General features: G+C 40.5%; 1 pseudogene; it reads right to left on the bottom strand.

Annotated features, from left to right (window-relative positions):
• Positions 1-7571: 7571 nt before the first annotated feature.
• On the bottom strand, positions 7572-9332 carry LOC147428221 (isoamylase 3, chloroplastic pseudogene; annotated as a pseudogene).
• Positions 9333-9657: the final 325 nt, after the last annotated feature.

The raw sequence follows: 9657 nt of genomic DNA, 5'->3' as shown, positions 1-9657 counted from the left end.
CCACATTTGGCATACATGTCGACCAAGGCAGTGCCAAGCACGACATTTTCTTTCAACAACCCCTGGCTGACCGTGAATTCTTTTGCCTACATCAGCATCTTGTGTAATGCCACATGCCTTCAAGGTTCAAGTGTATGTGATTGAATTTGGAGAGATGCACTCTCTCTCCATCTGCTGAAAATAGCCCATCCACTTCCTAACCTTAGCTGACCCTAACCTTCAAAGCAAGCATATGTGATTGCATCTAGAGAGAAACCCTCACTTCGCATCCATTGAAAACAACCCATAGCTTCTTGGCCATGCCTAAGTTGGGGATATCTCCGCAATCAATGCATTTTAAGAGGCAACATCCCGTAAAGGATGCTCCTCAAGCATTTTTTGTGCTTTATGAAGTGCACCACATCTGGCATACATGTCAACCAAGGTGCAAGCATATGTAGTTGCATCTTTGTGAATTCTTTTGCCCATATCATCATCTTGTGTAATTCCACCTATGCTTTCAAGGTGCAAGTGTACATGATTGCATTTAAAGAGAGGAGATGCCAATCTCTAGATGCACGTGCTTTAGAAACTTGAAGATGTAGATTTTGTAGATGATCTCTTAGCTCGTCGCACCTTCTTCTTCTTCTTCTTATCACCTTCCTTGGCTACGACAAGCTTCTTCCCTGCACGTGTTTTGTGACGTCACACTCTAGTTCAAAAGCCCTTTACTTTCCTTGGGGAAAACCGGTGCCGTAGGCTTTGCTTTGGCTCCCAATGTTTTGCTCTGCTTGTGCCACATCTTTGCCTTGGGAAAGGTAGCACAAGTGGAGAAGTTGAAGCAAAGTTATATGAAGATCATGAAGACTCAGTCGTCATGAAAAACTCATGAAAATTAAACTTTTTGCTAGTGAGGGCAAGGTCATGTACAGAGGTGATGTCGCCTTCAACAGAGACAAGCTTGTTAGAGTTGGCGGCGGGTCAACCCAGAAGTAAGTTGTTCCTTGAACTTTGTAAAACTCCCGTTCAAGTGTGATCTGTCTGGAAAACGAGATCTTCTCAAACTGGTCAAGAATCCATCTTCACAATGGATGTGCATGCTCCTCTTTGGAAACTTCCTTCGTGATGCGTTCTGAGAGGTTCATCATAAGAAAAGTGTAGACTCGTATGTCCCGATCCACCCACTCGTTGATCTATGCCTTAGTGGCAGCGGGACGGGAAGGCTGAGTAGCCGAATGGGTGAAATCATTCAACCATTCCCAGAGTTGATGGTAGGCAATAATTGTGTGGACTCGTATCCTCCACACATAATAGTTGTGTAAATCCAACTTCTCCTCCTTAGCAAACTGGGTGAGGGCATAATTGTTGGATGTAGAGTTGACAGATGCCGACGTAGTTGCAAAAGTGGAAGTGGCCGTAGTCGGAGAAGACATAGTGACCCCCTTCTAGGACTATTGTTGTTGTTCCTTCTGCTTCGGAGTCGACATGTCGCGTGCTCAAAGAGAAGTCCAAAAGGTAGATCAATAATATTGGAAGTCGTCGATGAAGGTACCATTCCCAAGGCTGTAGCAATCCAACATAACCGCACGAACAACCACCGGATGGTGTCCTGAAGAGCAAGGGATGGTTCAACCGCACAAGAGGTAAAAATTCAACGTGCTATCCGCCCAAAAAAGCACTGCAAAGGATTCTGAAAACGCTATTGTAATATACATTTTAGCATGCTTGTACACCACCAGTTGATGTGGGAGCATCGTAGAGTGTCAGAGTAGAGGGTTCTCGCACTTTTTAGCCATCTAGGGGCTAAAAATAGAGAAAAAACAACAAGTAACAAGTACCAAAATGGTGTTGATTGGGTGTAGATACCTGTCCAAGGTGTAGATCTACAAGTTATAGGTAGTGTAGAAGACTCTTGGGTGTTCCTTGACCGCTCCCGTTGGTGCACAAGATCAAAGTTTTGTGAAAAAAAACACCGCAAATCACCAAAAAATCTAGCAAAACACGAAAAAAACGTAGCAATTTCTGCAAAATGCAACTTTGTCCAAAAATGCTAGGATTTGCAAAATCGCTAGCAGATGTGTTGGTGCCAATTTTGTTGCAATTCTGCTGCAAGAGGGAAGCGCTAGGAAGAGGGATGCAGATCATGGATACGAATGCAAAAATGCTACTGTTCTTGCAAAAAATGCTACGACTAAAAAAACGCTAATCTCAGCATTTTTGTGTTTTGTCGTGTCGAAAATCGGCAAAAGTGCTACTGCTAGCCTGAGGAGGAGAGATCATTGTAGATTCTCTGCTACTTGGCGACTGACACCATGTGAGAGTGAGTGGCAAAAAGAGTGTGAGCCATGAGCGTTGACAACGATGGAGAGAGAGAGAGAGAGAGAGAGAGAGAGGAGAGAGAGAGAGAGAGAGAGAGAGATAGATTTTATTATCGTCCTCGGAGGTCAAATATGACCTATGGGACCAAAGTTACATGTGATGTAGTATGTGTATGGCTGATGAGTGACTCTCGATGCTCCAAAATTGTAGTGATGAGAGTGGCAATGGAGAGCCCACACTTTGGCTAAGCAAGGGTGGTGTAACTCTAACATTGAGATAGTTTATGCTTTCTACAAAGTTTATGTTATGCTCGTGATGCATGAAGCTTTCCATATTCATTGCATCACCTAGGTCACAAGCAACACAAAGATTTATTGTAACAAGTCTCTCTTGATGGAGAAACTATAATACAAATGCCTATTAGAGGGGGGACCCTGCTCCGCATAAATTCGGTCCTCAATGATTGTTTTGTTCTCTAAACTCTCTCTCTTGACAAATTATTGTTCATGCCAAGTTAACTTTAAAGTACTATGTTTATGTTGCTACCATCAATTAAGTTCATTGGCTATGCTCACAAAGTAATCTCAATCAAAAGTGCTTTATCTAATTTCCTAATTCTGCTACTCTCAAAGTTCATAGGCCATTTCATTACATTGGTATAATAGAGACATGTGCTTCTAGACCTATCTCAGCAGGGGGCCAAAAGAGAGATGGTTACATCTCAACAGGGGTCCAAAAGGAGATGGTCTACCAAAGAGCAATATGTAATAAGTTCTTATAGAACTATCTCAACAGGGGACCAAAAGGAGAAAGGGTTGCATCTCAATAGGGGTCCAAAACGAGATGGTCTACCAAAGAGCAATGCACAATAAGTGCTTCTAGACTTATCTCAACAGGGGATCAAGAGAAGAGATGGCTACATCTCAATAGGGGTTTAAAAGGAGGTAGTCTATCAAAGAGCTATGTGCATCTAATGGAGCTTAAAAGACCTTAGGGTTAGCTTCATTAAAGACCTCCAATGGTTAGTGTTGAAAGTTCTTTGACCTTAGGCAAGCTAGGGTCAAGCTTGATGTGGGAACCCGACCTAAGCTTGAGGTGCTTGTCGTGCTTGCTGACTAAGGTGCTTGAGGTGCTTGTCGTGCTTGATGACTAAGGTTCTTGAGGTGCTCATCGTGCTTGATGACTAAGGTTCTTGAGGTGCTTGTCCTTCTTTATGGCTAAGGTGCTTGAGGTGCTTGTCATGCTTGATGAGGAAGGTGCTTGAGAAGCTTCCCGTGCATGGGGGGTAAGGTGCTTGAGTCAAAAAGAGACCCTACAAAGTAGGAAGAAAGCCCCAAAGTTAGGGAAATCTTTGAGTTAAACTCCCACTCACCCAAAGGGCACTCCCTTTTCTCAAGGGGCACATGGACACATGTCAGACTCTCCCTTTGCTTAGCCACATAGTGTGCTTGAATGCTATTTGCTGGGCTGAAGAGGGGTCCAATGAGCTTCTAGTTCCATTCAAGAAATATCTAGATATTTTCAGGCTCTCTCTCTTAAAGGGATAAGACAGACACTTGTCCAAAGTCTACCCATGTGCTTGAATTGCATGTTGCATGTGATTGGATGGGGGAGAGGGGTGCAATGTGCTTGAGGCACGAGAAAAAATAAGAACTCACCCAAAGAAAGAAACGGGTCTATGGGGGGTATACACCTCTCACACACTCACTTTTTTGGGACATTCTCACTTGGTGAAAGTAGAGGAACTCCACCTTCTTCTCCAAGCTTGTTGAGAAGTGAGAGCCTACACCAACACTCTTGGCTATGGAATAAAAATCCAACCAAGTGACGTGCTTCAATTCTTAAGCTTGCAATCTTCTCCATCTTCATTACTTTCTATTATGTATGCTAGCAAGAAGTGTGATGATAAGTGAAGAGATTTTTATTTCTCCTATGGAATGTTTCTTCTTCCTGTTTCCTACCCTCATTCCCTGTTAGCTCTCTCCACCTTCAAAGGTGTTTGAGGCCTTGGGATTGAGGCTTGGGATAGTTAATTCTTTCTATAGATTTTATGTTATGCTCGTGATGCATGAAGCTTTCCATCTTCATTGCATCACCTAGATCACAAGGATCACAAAGATTGTATTGTACCAAGTCAGCATATGCAATTGTAGGCACACGAATTGATTGGTTACAAAATATTAAACAATTTGTTAGCACTACAACATTAAATTCTAATATAATCAAATGCATAAGCAGGTGTAAAGATAAAAAAATAAGCAAACCCGGGGTCGCTAATTTAACAATCGAAAGGCACTAAAGGTCAACTATTAATACCATGGGCAAGCTTCTCAATTCTCTTTGGTCAATTCAGTTGTTTAATCGTGAGAGCAAAGTATTTCATGTTCAAGGGCTGACTAGAGGTTATACCTAGAAGACCTTGTAGTAAAGAGAAAATTTAGTTTGAATTTAAAAGTCCAAAAGAGTATTATTCATTCCCTCTTTTAGGGTGTGTCCTAGTTTTTCAGTTCCTAAGGACGTAGTGGGGTACTGAAGTTCCTCTCTCTCTCTCTCTCTCTCTCTCTCTCCTCTCTCTCTCTCTCTCTTCTCTCTCTCTCTCTCTCTCTCTCTCTCTCTCTCTCTTATGCGTGCATGTGCGCTTGGGAATCTTGCCTCATAGTTGAGTAGTGAAATATGAGCTTTCTCCCTTGCTCTAGCATATGCCTATAGATATGGAGAACTAGCATACAACATTACTGCCACTAACGCCAATGCTAGAAATGGAGGTGTGTTGTAATATGATGGTAATAAAATATTGTGGGTAGCCTACTTGTTTAGTTGGTCATATCATTGCATGTTTGGAGATGGCATGTTTGGACTTACAACATCAACTGTTGATAGCTATTCATTTAAGTGATCTCAAGTAAGTAATGTGTTATGCATATTTATAGCTCTCAAGAGAAATAATAAAGGAGCCATTACAGGCAATGAATTACAACTCCCAGGAACCAACTCTTCTTATTATCAAGAAATATGAGAGAGAAAGAAAGAGTAAACAGTTGGAGAGCAAACAAATGAAAGTTGAGCGAGGACATCATGTCGTTAATGATGAAAAGAAAAATAAAATCTCCCTTGGGACTGTGAGAGATTTTAAGAGTAGGACTGAAGGTTTTGGTACATATGGAAAGTGGGAAATCCAGAATCTTGTTGCCCAACATATGCTTGTTTGTGCTACAAACGGAGGTATGGCTGCCCTGCAAAATACAAAAATAACATGCTACAAGCCATAAACGAACAATCTGCATACTTGATGCCTCGCATAGCACATAATTTCCGACACATGCGAACAAAAAAGGATAGAGAGTGGAACAGAAGAAAAGGAGCACGTGCAGGCACATCTCCTAGAGCAGAGTGCTACGCTGGCACGACAAAAAATGAGAGGAAGGAGCAGAGAAGAGCAACGCAGACACTAGATGCAATCTCCCCCATGCAAGAGTGAGAATTTTCCTCTTGCACGTAATTATTTATAGATTTCTTGAATGCCCAAAAATGAGTACAAACTGGCTGGTCGGTCATAAATGGCCAAAGCTCATAAAGAGCACTTGAATAATCAAATATACATAAAATGTAATATCCTTTCACATAATCCATTATTTATTGATGCTTTTTCCACCTTCCAGTTGCAATAAATAGGTAGATATCAATTTCATAACATACCTCTCCATTGGAAATCAAATGTCCTCAATTGCAAAGATAAGAATCTGCAAACCGTACTTGTCAGAATTAGCGATTAGTATTTTGTGTCAAAAAAATATCACAGAGAAAAATTGATGAAACTAAACAGCAATGCTTATGCCTTTCGTCATCTACATAATACCTTTTCTAGCGTCCCATACCACTAGAATAAGCACTATATGTCATATCCTGATGAATCAGGATGTCATTAGTCACACTCAGCATTCAATAAATCAAAGATCATCAATCCCAAGTCCAATTCCACAAATACTCTCGTGAAAGAAAATAATCATATACCCATTTCCATTTCCAAGTCAAATCCAAAATATATGTCAACATATACCCATTGAAAATCCAAATCCAAATATTCTGCATTGGGTATACATGGGTACAAAAGCATGTCAAGCAGGGATTTCATTAACGTGATCACACATACATGATCACGTTAATAACATTGAGCGATCACATTTCAAAATACGTGATCATGTTAAATATTCATGTGACTTCCCTTTAACCTATAGGAATTGTCCAATTCCATAGCCACTAAGGTTTTTTCATTTCTTGGTGGGCTGGGTTTAGCATTCTTATAGTTTTCGATGGGCCATTGAGAAAAAGACATACCCCGATGAGGTTTTGGTGGGTTGCCACATCACCACTTATCGGTTTTTTTATGATCACATTAATTGTGATTATGTGAATGTGATATTAAACATTGTGATCACAAGAAATTTCAGGTGATCACGTAAATATTGAATCCCTGATGTCAAGGATAGTGGTGTCTAGCCATTGCAACATGATTATGCGATTGGTGTTGCCTAAATCGGCAAATCTACACCTGGCGTACTCCCTAAATTGATGAGTTTTCACTAATGCTGCCTAAATTGGCAAGTCTGTATCTATCATATCAATTTTGCAAATTGTGGTGTGTTGCCTAAATTGGTGGATCTACACCTAAATGAGCATGTACACACTTCATAAATTGGTGAATTTGTGTGTATGTGACCAATGGACTAGGCAAGGCATAAAAACTACAAAACAATTATCGAGCACCAAACTGGAGTAGGGTATAATACTAAAGTAAGCACCAAATATTGGTTATCGTTCCAACAAACTGATCTCATGCTAGAGAAGTGTGTACGTGGAGAGAAATGCAAGTAAGAAAGGGTTGCTAGTATCAAACTCAAATGAAAGTGTAGCAAAACAATTTCAAAATTTGTGAATGTTGTGTTGATAATGAAATGAGAGAGCATCCTATGTAAGGTAAATCAATACATGTCAAGTAAAATACATAGAAAGAATAGCAGTGTGACTTAACGTTGATAAGAGTGGAACGACATTGTTGCTTGCTGCAAATGTGCTTGGAAATAGAGTCATGAGAAATTAGATACATGGAGGTAGTCAGATATGCTACCATTGTCGTAGCTGCATTTGCAAAAGAGACGCTTCTCAAAGAAAGCAGGAAAGATGATTTTGTGTTAAAGTCAGGCAAAGATGTATTAACACTTGAAAGTTCTGAAATTCAAAGAAAAACTATGACTAACAAATTGATGTGTAAGGAATCATGGAATGATGAGTCCAATAGTGTTGTATCTTTTGACCTTATCCCATTGAAAATGATAACTTGGTATCATGGCCATAGCTGTTATTTTTTCCATATCGTGTATGACCATACTCATCACTCATAAGAAACATTGGGGTCCCCAATGATAACATTAAGGCCACATGAAAGTTCTTGATTTGGCGTGAGCGTAGAGAGAAAGCATGTGGGTCAGTGGTTTCACGTGCCATTCCACAATTCCAACTAAAGTTATTGTTGCACCCATCATTTCCTCCTTTTCCATTTGCCTTATTGTGCTTTTGATTGTAGGCCACAAGATTGTATAGAGAGAATCCATCGTGAGCTATTACAAGATTTATGCTATGGAAGGGTTTGGGGTTGTTGACATGATACATATCTACTGATCCACTAAGCCGTGTTGCAAAAGAAGATGTCATCGCATCGTCGCCCTTGATGAACTTACAAACATCATCTCCATACTTCCCATTCCACTTTGCCCACCTATCCCAATTTGGAAAGCAGCCCACTTGATAGAGTCCTCCACAATCCCAAGGTTCTACAATAAGCGTGCAGTTTGCAAGAGCTAGGTCTTTATTTATCAATAGCCCATATAACTGGAGGAGTACTAAGAGGCTGCCCATCACCTCCATGACAAAGAAATCTTGCAATAGAAAAATGAAAACCAACTCCAGGGTACTCTTCCACCCGCATCGAGAGTAGTTCCTCAACTTCACATAGCTTGTTGTGTCCACCATGTAGCATGTCAAATTATTAATTCCTCAAAATGATGTCGTGTATGGAAATTCATCATTAGCTTCATTGGTATGATTATAGACCATATCTAGGATTACCTTGATCCCTGCTTGATGAAGAGCCTTCACCATTAGCTTGAGCTCTAAAGGCCATCGACACGGTAGCCATAGACAACATTATTAAGCAGAAGCTTCTCAACACAAACATGACACACATCTCCAGTCTTGTTCATCAAAGGGTTTAAAGGAATTTTAATGGTTGATTTTTCTATGTCATTGGCTAAGGACAAACACATAGTAACATCTATAGCATGTTTTGTGTACAGTGCAAAGTTAACACCACTTTCAACAATTGAAACCTAAAAACTTTTTTGTTTGTATGTTAAAGTAACTGGGTGGTTGCTACAAAAATTTTTGAATACAGAATTGCACAAATGAGGTGTGCCAGGAGCATCCGGAAGGCTCTCACACTAAATTTTGAGTTCACATGTGGGAGAACAATGATAAAATGATTTTTTTTTTGCTGTTTTCAAGAGCTAGGCAAATGTGAACTGATTAAAGTTCTTCAAAGGGAGACTCTCATACCATTTTGTAGATTGTTGCCATGTGCACATCTAATCCTATGTGCATGTGGATAAGCTATACCATTCTAGGGTTTAGGAGAGCGTAGGAAGTGTTCTAGTACCCTTGTGAGCCTATGCGTAGGCCGTGTATGTCCAGGCACTTAGATTAGTTGCACAACCGTTAGGACACAACATTCGCATTTTCCAAGTCAGTGAACCCTTTTTGAGCCTGTACCATTTGCAAAAATTTTCATTATTTTATTTTTTTATTTATACCAGAATTTCCAAGGTCATGGGCTGTAGGGACAAGTGCTCAACCCAACATGATTTTCCTATTTAAGGAGAGGTGGGGGCCCAGTGTCCAATAGAAGTTCACCAACTTGCAATGCTTCTCCTCAGCAGGCTGACAAAGAACCTAGTGTTTTCAACCATCAAAATCTTTGCCATTTTGGCATCACCTATCACAAATTGTTGATGTGTCAATCCACTGAAGAACAATGCCAACCTGTAGATCCTTGCCAAGGGGCCTAACCCTAAGAGGAGCAACAATAGAAGAAAAAGAAGTCCTACCAACTTATGAGACTCCATCCGATGGGGCCCAAGTGACATAAAGACATTGAAATAAAGAAAGCCCACACACGTGCGCGTGGAGAAGATGACCTGGCAGTTGTACAAATTTTCAGAATTTTTGTTGACAGTCTATATGTATTTCTAGATTATACGCTGACATGTTAACGTGGTAGGCTCTACAGAATTCTACATTTCACGTTGG

The sequence above is a fragment of the Adiantum capillus-veneris genome, chromosome 23 (genome assembly GCF_014529385.1).
Source record: "Adiantum capillus-veneris isolate H3 chromosome 23, ASM1452938v2, whole genome shotgun sequence".
NCBI lineage: Eukaryota > Viridiplantae > Streptophyta > Polypodiopsida > Polypodiales > Pteridaceae > Adiantum > Adiantum capillus-veneris.
The sequence above is the reverse complement of the archived record's forward strand: the minus strand, read 5'-3'. Positions and strand labels throughout refer to the sequence as shown.